This window comes from Meriones unguiculatus, chromosome 21 (genome assembly GCF_030254825.1).
Source record: "Meriones unguiculatus strain TT.TT164.6M chromosome 21, Bangor_MerUng_6.1, whole genome shotgun sequence".
NCBI classification, from domain to species: Eukaryota; Metazoa; Chordata; class Mammalia; order Rodentia; family Muridae; genus Meriones; species Meriones unguiculatus.
Window position 1 is genome coordinate 29,891,134 of NC_083368.1, and position 20,868 is coordinate 29,912,001.

Consider the following 20,868-nt stretch of genomic DNA (forward strand, 5'->3'; position numbering starts at 1 on the left):
CAAGCTGACTCACTGAGATGCATATAGAAAAAACTGTAACCTCTCTTTCAAAAAAATATAATTGTAAACTAATTAGAATGACATTAAGATTTATTCATAGGCAATTATCATATTGACTAGTACCTTGACTTGATATGTTGGACAACCATGTATTTCATGTTTACAACATGGCAAATTGGTGATTGCACTCTCAATTATAGATCTGGTCTCTAATTTTAAATGGAAACTGACAATATTTTAAGACAGTCTTTGGATGTGGGTTGGTGGTAGAACATTTGCCTAGTAGAGCCCAACTTTTGGAGGTTATAATAAAAGGAAAAAATAAGAGCTGAGCATGCTGGTACATGCCTGCAACCTCACACTTGGGAGTCAGGGGATTCCAAATTTGGGGCCGGTTTTGACTGACTAGGGAAACAATACTCTGAAAAGCAAAATGCCAACAAAACAAAACAAGAAAAAACAAAAGAGTTGTCACATTATCATTGCATCATTTCCAGTGAGAGGAACACAGTTCTGATTTTGCTAGCTGCTGCTCATCTTATCTCAATATTTCCTTTTGCAATTTCTAGATTTGTATTTGTTAATAGTGTGCATAATACAAGCATAGTAATATATATGTATATGTAATTTATATATTGATGTATGTGTGTGTATGAAGTGAGGTGTTTTTTTTTTTTTTTTTTATTCTGATGCAATGAATCAAAACTGGCCTGTGCAATATTGGGAGAAACTGAAAAACCCAAAGCCTGTATTTTCTGATCTTCCTTGACTGAGATTTGAAGAATGAAGTGAGCTGTGACCCATCTTTCTAAGGTTGGAGTCAGCTCATTTCTGACCTGTCATTGCAGCAGATTCTGTACAGCTTGGAGGGATGGTATGCTAAGCAGATTTTGTTTCTCTGCTTTTCCAGGCTCCTGGCCTAAGGCCCAGGAAGAAAGGAAATAGAAAAACCAGGGACAACAGCAGCAGGAGCCAGTCTCATCCAATGAAACATCTTTATTCTTGAATCATCTGTTGGATCAGCTTTTTGTTGCTCAGAGTGCTGACACCAGGTAGACGTCAGTTTATTTCATTTCACTGGTTATGTGGGATATATTGCTTGTCTGGACAGCATCTCCTTATATTAAAATTGAGTAATTTGTATCTGATATCAGCCCCAAATGCTTAAAGATGAAGCCACTCACTTATTGAAGAACTTAGAGTGCAGAGAATACATCTTCTTTTGTTTCCGTGACAGTACTTGGTCTGTATAGATTTCTTGCAGTCCAAGAATGAGAATAATCATCAATAGATTTTGACTAGAGCAAATGTCAGAAGCTCCTGTTCTTATAGAGGAACATAATAAAATCATTTTTTATCAGGAAGGCATTAGCATTAATTTTACCCAAAGAATGGGGTATGAAGTAGAATCTAAAGCATTCAATATTAGAATGATGCATAGTGACTCTAAATGTGGGTGAGCTTTGCATCAGATCTTCTGTCTCTTCAGTGTTTATGCTCTTGACTGAATGGAGGTGGTCTCCAGTTTCCTGTCTCTTGGTTTGGAATTTATGTGTGTGGCTACTTCAAGGCTCACTTCAGTCCTCCGTGACAGTAGCTTCACGGTATTCCAAGCCCGAGTTGAACACGGGGTTAGGGTGTGGAAAAGAGAAGGTGAGGATGAATTTAATTATGAGGAAGTTGAAGAAGAAGATGGTCATAGTGAAGGCAGGCATAGTGGGGAGTGAGTGAAAAGATGCTCTATCCTTTAATTTAGTTATTGGAGAGGGAAGCCAGGATTACAGTGAGTTCATGGCCAAAAGGTCAGTTGCCCTATGTAAGATATAAAAGAAATAGCAGGGGATTATGGGAAAGCCAGAAGGTAGAGGTGAACAACGTCTCAGAACCTTTCTCTGCTCTCGATATTATTTTTTATAGAAGTTGAAAAAGTATCTCCCTGTGAATGAAGAAATAAGCAAATGGAGAATCCATGAATGTGTTTTTAGTCATAGGTAGCATCCATAGTTTATAGGCTATTTTAGGTTAAATGTTAAAGTACTTTTAATTTAGATAGCTTTTGGGGGATGAAACTCACATACAATAAGTACAATTCTCTAATTTTGAGTCCACATTTCAAGGGATTACACCCTATTTACAAAGTCATGGTTTATTCCACCACAGACCAAATTAAGGATACTTTGATTATACCAAGAAGAAAGGTGTATCCTTTACTGTGATGACTAACTCATCCTGTGATATCACTCATGCTGGGCAATCATACACTTTTTTCTCTGCATAACTTGTTTCTTTTTATAAGCGTTTCTGCCCCTGTGAGTGTATGTGTATGCACATGTCTGAAGGTCACAGGAAAAATATAGATATCATTCTCCAGGAGCTATCAACTTTTTTTCTTCTTTTGGGATGGGTCCTCCATTGGCCTGGGACTGATCAGGTAGGGTAGGCTGGCTGCTCAGTAGTCCTCAGGAGTCTGCCTATCTCTGGCTCCTCAGCACTGGGATTAAAAGTACATACTATATTGTGATGGCTATTGTTGGTTTGTTAGCTTGTCTGCACCTAAAATGAACTAAAATCCAAAAATGCAGGACACACTTGTGAGACTTTTGCTCAATTTGAAGTAGGTAGATCCATTTCTAATCCAGTTCTTTGAGATAGGAAGACACATGCCTTTAATCTGGATCTTGAGGCAGAAGATGCATCTTTAATCTGGGGCACACCTTCTTCTGGAAGTCTATATAAGGACATGGAAAAAGAAAGACTTTGATCTTTTCCTGGTTGCTTTTGCCTTGCTAGCAAGTCCATTCCTTCTCTGGCATTAAAGCCCACATGTTTGGGATGCCAGTGTATACTGAAGACTAGCCTAATGGAACTGAGTAACTATTGTATTCTTAGATTTTTTGTTCACAGCCAGCCATTGTTGGATTCATGGGGCCACAGCATGCGAGTTATTCTAATAAATTCCATATATATGTGTTGGGGGTTGGTCTGATGCTTGTATATTGATGATAGTTACTGGCCTTCAAGATCTGGTTGCTGCCTGGATACACCTATCCTTCTATAGACCTGCCTAACACTTTATACCTGATTGATTGATTAAATGGCCTATACCTAGGCAAGGGGAAGGCATGGCTAAAGTTCCCTGGTTTCTAGAGAATCACAGGCAACAGACAGGAAGAGAGGATGAAGGAGGTCTCTAGAATGGGTTAGTGTGGAGAAGAAAACATATGGCCTGGGAGGAAGGATTCCAATAATGGTGTGAAAAGGCCCAGATGAAGAATACAAGCAAGTATTTTGGGATTATGGATGGAAGGTAGATCAGAGAGGAATGGTTAAGGTGGATGGCATTGAATGGGGGCTAGGTGGTGAATGGTGAGGTTATTTAGACAACATATCTGCCAGGCAAATAAGGTAAATAAGGCAATTATAAAATCTTACAGGTGTCTGTGTCTTATAATTTGTGATAGTAGGTTAAATAATACCACTGCAATAATTATAGGGCTAATAATAATAAACATGTAATCCACCTTTTTATTTTCAACAACAAACGGTGCCCAACTAATTTTATGTATCCACACCCTTTAAATCATATTTCATCATAGTTTGGTTGGGGGAATAAGCTTTCAGCAATACAACCTAAACTTAAAACCTAAAACTCCTGGGTCAAATACTGTCTCTATAAGAGAGACTCTTAAACATGCCCACAAGCAAAAGACAGCCTACTACAAAGGGAGCTGACTTAGCATAACAAAACTGGCTACTGTCTACTCCCAGAGACAGTAGCCACAATTCACAAGCATTGCTCCCTGCTGCTGCCAGCTGGTTCAGCTCTCACTGAGCAACAACAGCAGCCACCACTGGAGAGGTGAATCTGGGATGGGCTAGGCTTGAGCAGCATCTAAAATAAAACAAAACAAACAAACAAACCTTGCCATAGCCGAGGGATGTGGACCCCTTTTGGCTTTGTTTTGGTTGTTATAGTTATGGATCTGGTTATAATGTGTTTAATGGTGATGACTCTTCTCCATGCCTTCTCCAAGAAAGGTCAAGGAGAAAATGGGGAAAAAGCCAAGAAATGGAATGCTAAGTTATGGACAATAGAAAGGGCACTTCTCCTGATAAAAACTAGATTAATAGTGGCTAAAATTCAAAGCTCTCTGACTGCAAGATACTTGTCAGCGCTTACAGGGAAAGGTCCACTGATAAACTTTAGCAACAACTAAATTCCAAAACAAATAAACAAACAAACAATAAACTTGGCTTTGCTTGTTACAGCTTAAATTGGCAAAACTGACCAAAAACTTAAATTTTCCTGTTTCTGTGTCTCTTATGCCTTAGACTGTTTTGTGGGAGGAAGGAAGAAGATTTTGGAGGTTTGTCTAGGGAAGCCATTTAAAGCCCAGAACCTAATAAGCTACTGCAGGAACATGGAAGATAATGCTGAAGAAATGCAGACCATGAGGGCATGCTTTCTGTTATGATTTAGATAAAAATGCCACGTACACAACCAATCTGAAATCCACTGAGGTTGATTGGATGGAGATGGAGAGAGAGAGAGAGAGAGACAGAGAGGGGGAGAAAAGAAGAGGGAGAAGGAGGGAGCGGTTGAAGGATTGGGGGGCACCCCAACAGAGAGAGAGGAAAGAAGGGGAGAGCAAAGGAGCAAGAGAGAAAGAGAGCAAGAGGAAGGGGAAGTGGCCAACAGGTCACTATGTATCCGACCCAGATGATGTCATAGGATGTAGGTACTGGCATAGGACATTGTCAGGACCCTGACGGTCCCTAAGGGAAGGGCAGTTGAATTGCCTGCACAACATAACACTTTCAAATGTATTAAAGACTTTCAATCTTCTCTGAAATTTCACAAGCCAGGCTCCATTATACTGAATACTGTTGAGAGCATGTACACACACACACACACACACACACACACACACACCCCTACACCTACAACTCTTGGTATAGATGATGTAGTGAATTAGGATTTAAATTGAAACTCAGGTCTTCCAAGTCCAATATTCTCTCCCTTCTGACACAATTTACTGGTGTCTACAGTTTCTGAAATGATGAGCAGTTGGATTGGCAGGTATATGGAGTTGCTTATTTCAGCATAGTGTTATTGATTTTCTTTGACCAAAAAAAAGAAAAAAACAAAAAACAAAAAAACATATAACCTCTAGGTGTGTGTGTGTGTGTGTGTGTGTGTCTGTGTGTACTGTATACAATTGTAACCATGAATTCATGAATTTCTGGGACATTTATAAATGGGCAAAGGGGTTTCTTTAAATTGATAAATGATAACATAGTCACCATCTGTACTAAAAAAAAAAATCAGCTTTGAGATTCATGAAAAATTGACATTTTTTAAAATCCTGTCTTCAGGCCATTTAAATTCATGTGAATACAATTTTTGCTCACAGTAAAGCACTGGTTGTGTGTGTTACGTGTATCCATTAGCTTTACTTCTGTATTTTTCATCTGCCCAGAGCCAGATGTCATATCTAGGGAACAAAGAGGGCATCACATCAGGCCAGGAAGGGCTGTGTGGCTGGAAGGGTGAAAGCGCATGCTCTGCTCGCCTACTGGGCAGGGCTTGTCTGAAGGAGGCTAAGGGGCCACAATGGCTCTCACGTACGTTTTTAGTCCAAAACTCTTTGAAAGTCTTTGCACAGCTTCAAAATTGCAACAGAATTCTCTTTCTCTGCCTACTCCATTACTGTATTATTAACTTATCTGAAACCCTATGCAATTTTTTATCCTTCTTTGGACACTTAATTCTACTTAAAATCTTGGAGCTACGAAAGCTGAATGCTTTTCTAAGCCACTAGTCTAGCCTTCCGCTACCAGGTAAGTGCATTTTTTTTCTTCTTTGAGCATTTCCATAATAGTAGATTTTATAGCTTTTGGAAACCCTTTTTGGCATTTTACCTTTGCTTACACTTTCCTTGTATTCCTTCAGCTGTATCTTGAGAAAGGAGAATAAATCACTAATCTATACCAGTACTTTTGAAACCCTGCATGAGGAACCAGAGAGATAAAAGAGGCGTTAAGAGCACTGGCTGTTCTTGTAGAGGGCCTATGTTCTGTTTCCAGCACCCACATGGTGGCTCATAAACCATCCAACTGTTCAGTTCAAGGGATCTGATACCCTCTTCTGACCTTCCTGGGCACCAGAAATGCACATAGGACACATCAATACACGCAGACACAAACACGTACATACATAAAAAGTAAATCTAAAAATAATCGTGTGAGAATAACTAGAGGGTTTTATACATTCAGAGCCTGAGGAAATCAGCACAGATATGATTAAGATCACTGGCAAGACCACAAAACCTGCAAGGTCCTCAAAAACTGAAGTTGGGTGGCTTTTCCAAACTTAAAGATGCTTGGCTTAGACCATTAGCATTCAGGCTTTGAAACTGGATTTTCTGATCTTAATACGTATTTGTCTAATCTTCCTCTGGTATAAGCAGACTTACAGACCTGAAATTGGACTTTGGAATTCACAGAAACTCTGTGTTTAGAATCAATGGTCTCAAGTCATCTATTATTGTCTTTATTAATTTCAAATGTTTTAAAATTATAATTCCCCTCTATTTCTGAGAAATCTCATACGTGTATAAAGTTCACATCCACCATCTGTTAAAACCTCTGACCCTCTGTAATCCCCCCCAACATATCTGCCACAACTTCATGTATTCTGTGTTGTTTTTCTTTCTGTTGTAACACACCAGATCTAAGCAGTATATCCCATAAGTGCATAGGTATGGTGCCGTCTTTTGGAGCTGGGGAAACTTACCAATGGGGACACTCTCAAAAAGAATGATTCTCCAGCTCCCATCAGCTATCAATAGCTCCTCAGGAAGGAGTGGGCACTGGAGAACAGCTCCCCTGTTTATATCAGAACTTTGGCTGGGTTTATCTTGTTTATGTCTCGTGCTGGTACTCATCACCACTGTGAGCTCACAAGTACAGTGGCCATGCCATACTAAGGATAGAGCATGCCATGGCATTCCTCCCCATCCTCCCTTTATGTTCTTTCCACTTCCTCCTTCTCGATGATCTCTGAACTTTGTTAAAGGGTAGTTTAAAAGCCTTCCATTTAGGAATGAATATTCAGTCTTTGATTCTCAACATTTTGAACATCTCAGCATTTCCTACTGGGAAAAAAAAAATTCTCAGGCCAAGGTTGAAAGCAACCAGGCCAATGGCTATAAACAAATACTCAGAAGGCAATTTGATAACTGCCATTTAGCAAAATAACAACAGCAAGTCCTACTCTATGGATCTATGACTTCCTCAGCCACGAGCTTTGGGTTAGGGTTATAAATCATATAGGCATGGAATTTTCTATTGTGAAGTGGGCCTCAGATAAAATCAGGAAGCATTTGGCTCCCTTATAAGAACCATGCCAGTATTGTACCAGTGGGCACACCTCGCCTGGCAGGTCAGTATTGTATCATGCAGAGTCCTGGTTTTTTTCTTCCTCAGAGGCCTTAACACACCCTTCAGGTATCATGAAAACTAGACACTAGGGAACAAAAACTCCCCAGTTATTTTGAGATTAAATTCCCTATGTGGTGTGCTTGGCAACAGGGTCTTGCTTTGTAATTAGGGTGAGTAACCAATGACAGTGTCAATAACCTCCGTTGTTTTGGAAACCCGTGGAGACCTCCTGGCCCATGACTGTAAGGAAGAGATCTCCTGCCTCGTCCTATGATTATCATTTAGTATCCTATTTTTTTTTTCTGAGAGGTGCAGTGTCCATAAGACTGTTCTGTTTTAAACTAATACTTAAATGTCATACCTTGAAATTAGCATAGTCACTGGTTGGCTTCCAAAAGAATTTTTCATGTATCCTCAGTTTTGCTTAACCCATCCACTACTGCTTCTTCTACCCTAGCTCCTATCCTCACTCCTAAAGACTTTAATCTTCAGTCCACTCTCACCTTATTTCACATTACCTGTATTATACTATACCACCAATGATATTTTTTAATTGGACTGTGAAGAAGTAGGCCTTCATGTAGGTTTACATATACTTTTTGTTTGGGATAGCTCTCTTTTCTAGCCTCTGGTTTTCCCCACACTCTTACCCCTCTCCCTGCTTAAGCTTTTCTATTCCCGGCATTCTACCTTTTTTCTGTAATCCACTATCTTCCCTCTCTTCCCAAAGGCCGCTTTCTAGCTGCTACTTGTGCTCCAGGTTAAACACACAAAACAAACATTTGAAGTTAACATCCAGATAAGTGAGAGAACATTTAGAATTTGTCTTTCTACATGAATAGAAAGTTTTTTCCATTCCACCCACTCACCTGGTAACAAATTTCAAATTTTTAATTCACCCTAATTCCAGTTTAGTCCTCAAATGCTTAGGTACTGTATTTGGTGGTCCTGAACAATGTATCAAACACACATGTATTGTGTTTTTTGTCATTCCAGACAAATTTTTAAATTATATGCATATATGGGTATTATAATATATGTGTGTGTTGCTCATTTACGTAGATAATTTATGCAATAGATTAAATAGATTAAACAATGAGATGAAAACACGCGGGAGAGTACAGGGAATAAAATAAAAACTGCCACCCAGACTTACTAAGCATTGCCATAGCATTATACCTTGCTTGTATTTCTGTCTTAAATGTTTTCATTTTCAGTGAGGTGTTATATATGGAGCTATCAGTGAGCTGTAGCTTTTCCAATCTTTACTGCAGCCTTTCCTACCTTGTAGCTAATTCTTAACTAATATACATATTTTTTTCTTAGGATATTTCCCAGACTCAAATTAATGAGTAAGTTGGTGTAATCATTTAAAATCTTGCCAGAATCACTTCTACGAAAGAATGCATTAGTTTCTGTTAGTGCTGTATCTTTAAGCTTGATCTTTCCTGCTGGGCCATTAGCAATGATTCTTACTTTGACAAGTTCAGGAAGTTTTGTTTGAACTTAAATTTTTTTGTTATTGAATTTAATATTTTAAAGTAAATTCAAGTTTTAACTTTTAAATATTGTAATGCATTCATATAGTTAAAAAATCAGAAAGTATTATTTTATGGAATTAAAAGTCTCTTATATCCTTGATACCCAATACCCAAAAGAAACCCCAATTTATAAAAAATCATGTTCTGCCACAGCTTCTTTATATTTGTAGAGGCAAATATAAACATTTCACTAGATTTTTAATCTTTCAATGATTCCCTTTATAGTTGAAATTATAACACTCACTCTTTTTTACCTTGATTTATTTTATTTAATGTCTTGAAGAAAAAAAAATCCCCATTTATTTTTTTTCTGCAGTAAAGCATTCTATGGCGATATCTGCTGTAATTTACTTAGCTAATCCTTATTGGTGGGCATTTAGATTGCTCCCTAGACTCTTGCTCTTCCACATGACTTTGACACGACCCATTTGAGCGTGCGGCAGTGCGTGTGCTGAGTGAAAGAACACGTCGATTCTACACTGTCGTCTTAGGAGTTCTTCCAGGTCAGAGCTCAGAGCTGGTCTGTTTGCCTCACCCTAAGCCGCCCAGGTTGCTTTGATAGTTTGCTCATCTGTTGAGTGGAGGGGTCTCTGTGTGATTCTTCCTCAGTTGTTCCTTACCCAAAGCCCGAAGAATGCTTCTCCACATGTGTCATACGTTATGTGAACTGCTTGTCTTTCCTCAAAATATATGGTGATCAGTTTCTCACCGTCTTTAGGAAGGTTATTGTCAGGCAGGTTACATGAGATGAAAAATATTTTCTAGAAATTTCAGTTGGCTTTGAACTTGCTTATAATTTTTATTGTCAAAATGTTAGTTTCAGTTTTGCAATTAAATTTATGCCATCTCACAGGGAGACTGTGTTTCAAGTCACAGATAAAAAAAAATGCTATAATGGACTTGTAACTGATTTTGTGACTTTTATTATTCCACTTAAAATATTAAAATCTTTGTTCCTGGTTGTTAAGTGGGTGTTAAAGTTTTAACTTTGGTTTTCCAGGTAACAATGGAATCGATTACTCTATTTCAGTCTTTGGTTGAGATTGTCTTCACTAAGTGAATTATCATGGTATTTTGATTCATTTCTGGGGTTTCCTTCTTGTATTATTGATCTATTAAGGTACCTCTACCACACTGATTTGCTTACTGATGTTTAATAAAATATTTTAGTAGCTGGGATTAATAACCCACCTTTGATCCTTTTTATTCAGTGTTTCCTTGATTATTCTATTTGATTTTTGTTTATGTAAACTTCAAACTCATTCATTTAATGAAAGAGGTTGATTACTTTGAGCTATGTTTTCTGTAAGTCACTTCACACAGACTTAAGATTATGTCATGGAATCCTTAGTCCTCAAAGCATGGCGCATCTGTTTATATGTCTATATATTTTTTCTGTCTTAAGTATATTTTGAAGTTTTCCTCATAATAGTCTTATTCCTTTCTTACATTCAATTGGAGTTTTGTCTCTTTCAATACTATTAAATGTTAGATCTCATTATGTTTTCTGCATAACTGTTTTTACATATGACAAAAGACAGTTAATATATTTCCTGACCCTCACTAAAAGATCAGCCATTTAATTTTTTTAAGCTACAATTCAACATTTCATTTTCTTTTTGTGTTTACTTTTTAAAAATTCTTTATTAATTACACTTTATTCACTTTGTATCACCCCTGTGGTTCCCTCCCTCCTCCCATCCCAATCCCTCCCTTCCTCCACCCTCTGCATGTATGCCTCTCCCCAAGTCCACTGATAGGGGAGGTCTTCTTTTCTTCTGATCCTAGTCAATTATTTCTCATCAGGAGTGGCTGCAGTGTCTTCTTCTGTGGCCTGGTAATGCTGCTTCCCCCTCAGGGGGAGGTAATTAAAGAGCAGGCCAATCAGTTCATGTCAGAGACAGTCCCTGTTCCTATTACAATGGAACCCACTTGGATACTGAACTGCCATGGGTTACATCTGTGCAGGGGCCTTAGGTTATCTCCATGCACAGGAACTCCACAAGGAGAGCAACAGAACCAAAAAATCTGAGCACGGGGGTCTTTCCTGAGACTGATACTCCAACCAAGGACCGTGCATGGAGATAACCTAAGACCCATGCACAGATGTAGCCCATGGCAGTTCAGTATCCAAGTGGGTTCCATTGTAATAGGAACAGGGACTGTCTGTTTAATTTTTAATAGCAAACAATGTATGTTTTCAGAACTTTATTTAGTTATTAAAGCTCAACTGTGGTATGGGCAGGTGACTCAGTGAATGAAGCACTTGACATGTAAGGGCAGGGACTCACTTTGATCCCCACAACCTACGTGATCTGGGTGGCCGTGGTGGCCTGTGTTCCGGCATGTGGAGGGCATGAGTTGGAGATAGGGGACCTGCGAATAAGGTGGCTCCCCAGTCTACCTTCATTGCAGAGCTCTGGATTCAGCTGGGAAGTCCTGCCTTAACAGCAGGGAACAGAAGGCAACCAGAGAAGACTCCAAACACCATCTCCACATGCACTCACATGTACATACATGTGAACCAACACAGATAGGAACATAGACATGTGCTTGTGTGAGCACCCCCCACCACAGTCACAGATGCATGCACGAAGCCATATAAAACAAACCACAGACATCTCAGAGTTCCTTCACAATGCTCTCATTGTCCTTATAATTTGTTTATCCTTTTGGCTTTGCCAGTGCTGAGAGATGTAGTTTATGCCTTTCTCAGCTTGCAGGGATTAACTTCACTTGTTTTTAGAATCTGTTTTGTCTCTTAAGGTGCTCACTTTTTTGGGTGATTGAAAATACTTAATACCACAGAGGCTCCCTGAAAGACTCTACCCAGCAGTGTATCAAAGCAGACGTTGAGACTCATAACCAAACTTTGGGCAGAGTGCAAGGAATATTATGAAAGAAGGGGGAGATAGAATGACTTGGAGGGAACATGAGCTCTACAAGATAACAGAACCAAAAATTCTGGACCCAGGGGTCTTTTCTGAGACTGATACTCCAAACAAGGACCATGCATGGAGATAACCTAGAACCCCTGCACAGATGTAGCCCATGGCAGTTCAGTGTTCAAGTGGGTTCCATAGTAATGGGAACTGGGACTGTCTTTGACATGAACTCAGTGGCTGGCTCCTTGATCACCTCCCCATGAGGGGGGAGCAGCCTTACCAGGCCACAGAGGAAGACTATGAAAGACAGTTTTGATGAGACCTGATAGGCTAGGGTCAGAGGGAAGGGGAGGAGGACCTCCCCTATCAGTGGACTTGGAGAGGGGCATAGGAGGAGATGAGGAAGGGAGGATGGGACTGGGCGAGGATGAAGGAGGAGGCTAAAGCTGGGATACAAAGTGAATAAACTGTCAATATAAAAAATTAAAATTAAAAAAATAAAACACCCAATATGAGCTCCCTCACCTGTCCCCAGCCCCTCAGGGAGCTGTTATGCAAATGAGGAAAAGCAGATTTAGAATGTTTCTTGCCAGAACTTTAACATGTCCAATAGTGCTAGAGAGGTCTGTATCTGAGTGTCTTCTACCGGCGTTACCATAGATAGGGTAAACTGAGATCTTGCGTGCCCAAGGATGGTTGACTCAGGAGTTTTGCTTTATCACCTTCCAGCTCCAGGAACCTCCAGAGGCTTGGGCAAATGGAAACAGTTTTACAGTTTTTGCTGTTTTTTTTTTTTTATGGAGTCCCTGGACCAACAACACTGAATTTGCATTTTTCCGGGGCTCAGTTTCAGATACTCTGCCTATTCTAGGCTGACGTCAATTATGTTCCTGTGAGAATGTTAATATGTTCTTGTGTGCCTTGGGCTTATGTTTCCTCTTAGGGATCTTAAAAATATTTTTTTTAATTTTATTTTATTCTTATCAGTTACATTTTATTAACTCTGTATCCCAGTCATGTCCTGCTCCCTCATTCCTTCCCAGTCCCTCCCTCCCTCCCTCATCTCCACCGTGCCCCTTTCCAAGTCCACTGATAGGGGGAGACCTCCTCCCCCTTCATCTGATCCTGTTTTATCAGGTATCTTCAGGACTGGCTGCAAAGCCCTCCTCTGTGACCTAACAGAACTGCTCCTCCCTTGGGGGGTGGGGAGGCCAAAGAGCCAGTCATTGAGTTGCTGTTAGAAATAGTCCTTGTTCCCCTCACTTTGGGAAACCAATTGGTTACTGAGCTACCACAGGCTACATCTGAGCTGAGGTTCTAGGTTATATCCATACATGGTCCTTGGTTGAATGTCAGTCTCAGAAAAGACCCTGTGCCCACATATATTTGGTCCTTGTGGAGCTCCTATCCTTTCCGTATCAGACTAACTCCCCTTCTTTCTTATGATTCCCTGTACTCTGCCAAAGCTTTGGTCATGAGTCTTTGCTTTGAAAACACTGCTAGTTAGAGTCTTTCAGATGCGCTCAGTAGACTCCTGTCATACATTCAATGCACATCCCATCTGTCTTTCTAAACGAGGATTGATCATCTTACCCCATGTCCACTCTCTTGATTATCTTTTTTAGGTGTATAGATTTAATTATGTTTATCATGTCTTATAGGTTTATATAAGTGAGTATATACTGTGTTTGTCTTTCTCCTCCTGGGATATTTCACTCAGCATGATCTTTTCTAGAAGGGATCTTAAAATTGATACAGAAAGATTGCCCTAACAAAAAATAAAATGAGTAAGACTGTAAACCCAGAAATACCAGAAGAGAACAGTCAGGTGGGTGTGGAATGATTTCTCATCCTTACAGGAAAACACAGAGAGGCCACAGAGATTCATTTTCCCTCAAATGAATGCTCTAGGGTTTTCTGTTAATTTGTGCCCCAACTTTAAGTAAAAGTTGATAAGGTCTGCATTTTCTTCTCCCACCTTCATCCCTTTTTATGTCAGAAGTTAATTATCCAGTCTGTGTAATTATTATGGGCACACAGTCTGGAAGCCTGCGAGAAGATCAGAATTACGTATGGGCTTTTAAGCAATTTACACAGTATGGGCTTTAAGCCAATTTGAGAACCACTGAAAGCCATTATCATCTATCCATAAAATGGCTTGCCCTGAGTTTGCTGCCCTCCGAGCAGTGGGTTACAAGAAAGCCACAAAGTACTGTGAAACAACTGCTGGGCATTTTGCACAGCCTGACCCTCTGGCTGCACATCCCCTGTCAACCTATTGGTATTTTCTTTTGAGAAATTTGGCAATTTCTGCTTTAAAGATGTGTTAGCCAAGGCCAGCAGCTTGTGCCATAATCTGATCTCAGACGGGTTCGTGTTATTCAAGTGTCACATGCCACATTCTCATGGCACACTCCACTGAACAATAGTAATGTTCTTTTTCTTTCCCTTGAGTCCTGGAACTCAGGCCTCATCTTTTACCTAACAACTCACTTTCTTGACTGTTCCTTCCTTTCTTTTTCTACCCTACTGATTCTGAGCTCAGTTCCTCCTTTTCTCTTCAATAGATTATTCACACATACACACTTGTCCAAACTGTTGGAGGTACCATCTTCTGTTTTTACAGCCTTCAGTAGGATGTTGCCACCTTTTATGTGGAGTTACTGTCTAGCCCGGAAAAAAACATTTTGAATTAATCAAGTCTCCCGACAGTGATACAAGACAACCTCCCAGCATATTTTCACTAAGATAGAAAACAGTGGCACTCTAACAACTCCCACCCCCAGGCAACTAAGCAGCTCAGGACACTGCACTTTCTGAGAATGGGAAAGACATTAACATCTTCCTTTTTAGTGACAGGGACTACTTGCATTGGGCACTGACTGCGAAAGCAGTTGTGTGAGCTTTCCCAGCTTGGTAGGGATTTACCAGCTTTGGAATAGAAGAGTTTGTTGGGCTTAGAGTTTCAGAGGGTGAGTCTATGACTCTCATGGTGGGAACATGGCAGCATGCAGCCCCACATGGAGCTACAGTAGTAGCTGAGAGTGTACATAATTTTTTTGTTTGTTTTTTTGTCTATCGAGACTGGGTTTCTCTGTGTAGAAGGGTTCTTCTGTGTTTTTTTTTTTTTTTCCCTTTGGCTTTCCTGGACTCATTTGTGGACCAGGCTTGAACTCAAGAGATCCGCCTGCCTCTGTTTCCCCAAGTGCTGGAATTACAAGCTTGCACCACTAAGCCTAGTGAGCACTTACATCTTGACCTCCCAAAGAGAGAGAGAATGGGAACGGTACAAGTCTTTTGAAACCTTAAAGTCTACACCCTCTGACACACCTCTTCCGAAAAGGACACATCTCTTAATCCTTTCCAAATAGTTTCACTAACTGGGGACCCAGCATTCAAGGAATGTATTTTGGAGACCATGTCACAAGGCAAGGGAAAGTGTCCAGATTTCTTGCTCTCATGTGTTGGTTTAATGTCACAGTAGACATTCATGTGCTTAGAGGATATAATGATTTCCTGTAGCATCCTTGTAACTGATACAAATGAGAAAGTAGGGTTTTGAGCTAAGAACATTTATTTTGTACCAGAAGTTTTTCTGAAGTCTGGTAATTTCAGGGATGTTAGACCTAGCCCTGGGTTCTTTCCTTTCAGGCTGCTGTGTTCTGTTGATGTGACCCTGAAGGGTGAGAGTTTGACCACATAGTTGGTCTTCAGGTTAATGGCAGAGAAGAGGACTCCGTGGCTGGGCGGTGGGATGCAGAAACCAATCTCCATGTAGGGTCAGCTGAGCCACAGATGGTTTTAGATATGCCTTTGAACCACCCCTTGCTCTTATAAAGAGCTGTGAGATAAGCTGCCACCATGCAGCTTCTGTCATGAGTGAAACATACTTCCTGATGTAGATGGAGCTGTTGTAAAATGATGGGTTTATAAATTACCTCTTTTCTTAAGAACATTTTGGCTTCCAAATACGAATAAAGCTGAGTCACTTGATGTGATTCAAATCTTTCTACTTTCCTGTTACCCTAGAGCTGCAAGTAAAGGCACTGAAAAAGCCACAGCTACTTTCCTTTTTTTTTTCTACCCTCAAATAGAGTCCATCCTAATGTACTTTACAGTAAAAACACTGATGTTATTTAATGCTTAGAAATGGACAGAGTCATGAATGTTGTTGCCAGGGAAGCACATTGCTTTGGGAAGACTTCGGGTTTTCGAGAATTACACGTACTCATGAAATGTTTGTAAATTACTGTGAAGTCTGTACATGGCTGGCAACTCTATCACCACCCTCGTTCATTCAGCTAGCTTTGTGGGAAAGAAAAGAATTTTATAATTTTGCTGTAACTATGTCACAAGTTAGGTGGCCCTCAATGTGACATCTTTCCCTCATTTACTAGTTTTCCTACGATTATGGGACCTTATAGGAAAGGACACAAGGATCCTTTAGAAACAAAGAAAACAAAGAACAAATGGAATTTATTACAGGAAATGCTGCATGTTACTCTAGAAAGAGGAGCTCATGTCTCCATTTGCTTCCTTTCCAGTGGGACTGGGGCCTTCTGCTATTGAGTTCTCTGAGGCTTGTTGCCGTGCATGGGGAAGGAACCTTTCCTCAAATTTTGGGTTCATTTTTTTTGAGTGAAACCCCACCAACAAATACCATTACAGTTCTCTACCCTGGCCACAAGAACTGCTTTTTAGATTTATTTTGTGAATACCTCTCTCTGGCCAAGCATGACGCTGCACATTTGTCATCCTGTCACCAAAGATGCTGAGGCAGGAGGATTTGAGCTCAAGCCTGAGCTAGAGACCTGCCAAAAGTTTTTATTTCTGGACTATAATATTTTCCCCCCTCACACCAACAGGTAGCTTTTCCTCAGTACAGGTGGGTGAGGAAGGGAATATCAATTCTGGTATATATGATATATGTATTATACATATGCCTAGAAGTACATGTGTGTGTGTATATGCCTACGAGTCTTTTCTCATGAATATTAAAAACACATAACTAGTCTCTTCAGGCTGAAAGCAAAATTAAAACAAATAAGCAACAAAACTCCATTTTCTCCTTGGGCTCTATTTCCCCTATTTAAGAGCTATCTGCAGCAAAGCTTTCTAAAGCAGAACCGTCTAAACCTGCCTTCCAATCTCTGTCATCTCACTCCATTCTCGGTTTTATCCATGCTTGTTGCCAAACTCCCCCTGTGTGGATGAGCAGTGAGTTCATTGTGGTTAAATTCAGTGGCCAAGTCTCAGGTCTCACGTGTGGCTCAATTCTTCAGCTTGTAGGCCGCTGAGCTCTCTTGCTTTTCTTCTCAGATGTTTTTGCTGGCTCCTCCTTACGGCCCAGACCACTTAATAGGAATTTACCCAGGGCCCGGACCTTGAACACATCTCTAACCTAATCTACTGCACATGTGGTCTTATGCAATCTGGTAGCTTCAGTGCAGGAAAACAAATAAACAGTGACTCCCAATTTTACATCATTCGTCAGACTTTGTCACTAACTGTAAAGTGATGGTTCTGACTGTTTAATCTCTTCCATTTGGCCACCCAACAGGCATCTGGAATTTGATACACATAAGTGGGATTCTTAATCCATCTTTTAAAAACATTCGTCCCCTGCTTTGAAGGACAGCAAAGTCATCTTCTTTGTTTTTCGGGGCAAAGGAGAGGAGCTATCTGCCAGTTCTTTCTGTCAGACCCCAAGTTCTGCTTACCAGAAAATTCTGTTCATTCTGCAGTCTGTCTCCAGAATTTGACCAATTTTCTTCACCATGCTTCTCCCAGGGTATCATCACTTCCCATCTTAATTGCTATAATATTGACTTCCTGCTGATTTTGTCATCCTTTACCTCCTCCCACAGCTTTCCTGTGTATGCCTGACAAAGGGAGACTTTTTGAAATGCAGCCAGATTGTGCTATGCTCTGGTTAAAATGTAACAATACCACTTACTGGAAGTAGACCCAGGGCCTTCAGTCGTATGACACTTATGTCATTTTTACATCTGTTCTAGAACTTTTGTGCATTTCTCAGAAACATATATTCCAACCTTCCACTTTACCCCATTTAAGTCTATTCCAAAATCAGCTTTTCAGTGGAGTCCACACTGATGTTTATAATTACAGCCTTTGTGATCTCAACATCCTTACGTCCTCTGGTAGTACTGGATGGCTTATATAGGTCCTATGTCTTGTGTTGATACCAATTTTGCTCATTCATTACATTTATTAATTCTTGTCTGTAGTCTGCGAGAATATAATCTTCCCAAGGGCTGGAACTCTCGTTTCTTTTGTTTACTGTTATATCCCATCTTTCTAATAACTCCAGGCAAACCATGACTGTTTTGTGGGCCAGTGGACGAGATGGCCATTTTCAGAGGGTAAGTGAGCTTCTTGGCAAGACTGGTGATTTGAGTTTGAGTCTCAGAACCCACGTGGTGGAAGATGAGAATTGATTCCTCCAACGGATTTTTCTCTTGTCTCCACATAGTACACAGTCACTCCTAATCCACAGCAAAATAAATATAAATATGTAAATTAATTAATTCAAGAACATATTTGTTCAATAAAAATGACTTTGGGGACTTTGCTGGCCCAAAGAGACAGTCAGTTTAGTTGGACAATGTTATTGCACTTTGAGATTTGGGTTTAACTGTTTCTCTGCCGTAGTAATGGTTTGATGGAGAGAAAGAGAATATTCTTCAGGTGACCTTGAAGAGCTTTGCCCTGCTAGGTTTGCTGAAGGTTCCACAAATATTTGCTGTATGCTCCGTGCCTTCTCTGGCACGAAGAAGAAAAGCTCCAGGAGCCTTGAAGACCTTGTATTGTTATAAAATGTTATATTCTAGAATGTATTTACTGGAGTGTGACAAGGATGAATTTCATGGCCAAGTGTATACAGTAAGTTATTGGCAATCCACTAGAGGATACAAAGGATGTTAGACAGTTCATATTGAAATAGAAATGGAAAAAGTTTGGAGTCAGCTGTAGGTTCATGTCAGAGCCCAAAGTCAACTTTCTCAAGCATTTCTTTTTTGACTGCATGTGAAGCTCATTGTGTGAAGGTGCCAGCTCAGGCCAGGCACACAGCATGCCAAAGACTATGCTTTCTTTTCTAGGGAAAGAACTCTGCACTGGCTCCTCCCACTGGCTCATTCCCTGGGTACTGCCATGGGATTTATGTTGTCTGAGCACAGGATTGTACACGAAGAAGATTAATTTATGAACTAGAAGAAATGGAACAAAGGACTTTTTTTTTTTTAACTAACTCTGAATACTTCAGTTTTACAATGGCTGTTAAAGATGGTAGTGGCTTTCCAGGGAATTCTGATGAAAGGAACATAAATCATCAAGTGATAAAAAGAACTCAGCAGCCACTGAAGTTTCTGCTCAGAATGTGTGATTATGGATGTTTATTGAGAATCGATAAACTGTGCCTAGATAGTTTGTGTTTTTTAGAATTGACTGACCTGAGAAGAAATGAGACTTGCAAATTCCAGAACCATTAAAGCGAAGGTATAAACATTAGCACACTTTTGTAGTACTGAGGTAGGTATTTCTGTCATGATAGTTGGATGGCTTCTATGGGACTTCTAAGATGTTAGGTGTGCTTTCAGAGGATGTTGCTGGGAGGTTTTAGGGGAATTGTACAAATACATAGTCAGCTTAAATCTGTTAGACTCATTAATTAATATCAGTTATTCTCATGTGGTAGTCATAGCTTCAATTGAGAATGACTATACCTCATCTGTCTCCTTCAGGCACAATTTTATCTCCATTTTTGGAAGGATGTAAGTTAGGCAGCTTAAAAAAAACTGTTAGGAAAGCTCAGAGATTTGGTTGCTATGCAGCAGTATAAAATGTACCTAGCCATTTAGTGCTGTAATTAATTTACCTGTGGAATAAGAGTAGTAAAATTAAAATTAAAATTGTATTTTTTTAGGAACTTCTAATAAATGCTCCCCTCCAATTAATTGAAGTGGGCTGTAATTCACTAAAGCATAAACTCAACAAATTAGGAGGCTTGGTTTTTAAAACTTATTAAGCCATTTGTGTGTATGTGTGTGTGTGTTTGAGAGTGATGGAGAAAGAGAGAAGACAGTTTGCAGTCAATACTCCCCTTCCATCCATGTGTGTCCTGGGGATCAGTGAACCCTATTAGGCCTGGCAGCAAGCGCCTTCATCCTCTGGCTCATTACAATGGTCTGGTGTATGATTTTAATACAAGGCTAACTATAGATTGAACTACTGCTTGTTCACATTTTCTTGGCATTCTTGTTGTCCACACCAGAAACACATTGGAAGCAAATGTGAGTAATATCAAATTTCAATTAAATTTATGTCATCCACAAAATGACTTTTATTTTCTATTATTCAGAAAAATATACAAAAAGCTACTATTAATAGTGCAAACCAGGGTAGACTATTGGAATATTTCAATTATTTTAATTAATTTTCAAGTAATTGAAACTAAATAACTGCTGATTTCTTATTACAACTTGACTGAAATAAATTTTGACTTTATACTGTAACATATACTGCAGAATTAAATTATGAGTATAATTTGGGGTGTCCTTTTCAGCGGCTAAGTAGAAATACACAATAAAAACTTGAAAATAAAATATAACTTCAGTAAGCAAACACCCTTACATAATTGACATTTTCTTTATAAATATGTGTAGGAAAATATTAGCAGTGAGCATAGCAGATGTTAGAAGTGGACATTTCCAGGTGCTGGGATTATTGGTGACATTTTTGTTTTGTTTTGGTTTTTTGCCTCTGTGATATTTTCAGTACTTTCCAGATTCCAGAGCAACTATTAGTTTTAGCATCAGAAAAAAAAAATGAACTGAACTTGTGTTTAAAGAATATACTTTGTATGGGGTAGGAGCATAGGACATGAATGGGTCTACAAGGAAACTGAGAAGCTTACTGAATGTCTACCAGAATTTCTCATCTTTCTAAGAGAAGTCATTGGCTACCACATCACGAAGACT

At 39.7% G+C, this 20,868-nt stretch overlaps 1 long non-coding RNA gene across 1 annotated transcript; it reads left to right on the forward strand.

Moving 5' to 3' along the window:
- Positions 1-916: 916 nt before the first annotated feature.
- Positions 917-19,825, forward strand: LOC132649739 (uncharacterized). The gene is made up of 3 exons (XR_009588254.1): positions 917-1,052; positions 18,201-18,252; positions 18,991-19,825. It is a non-coding gene; the product is annotated as an uncharacterized LOC132649739 (long non-coding RNA).
- Positions 19,826-20,868: the final 1,043 nt, after the last annotated feature.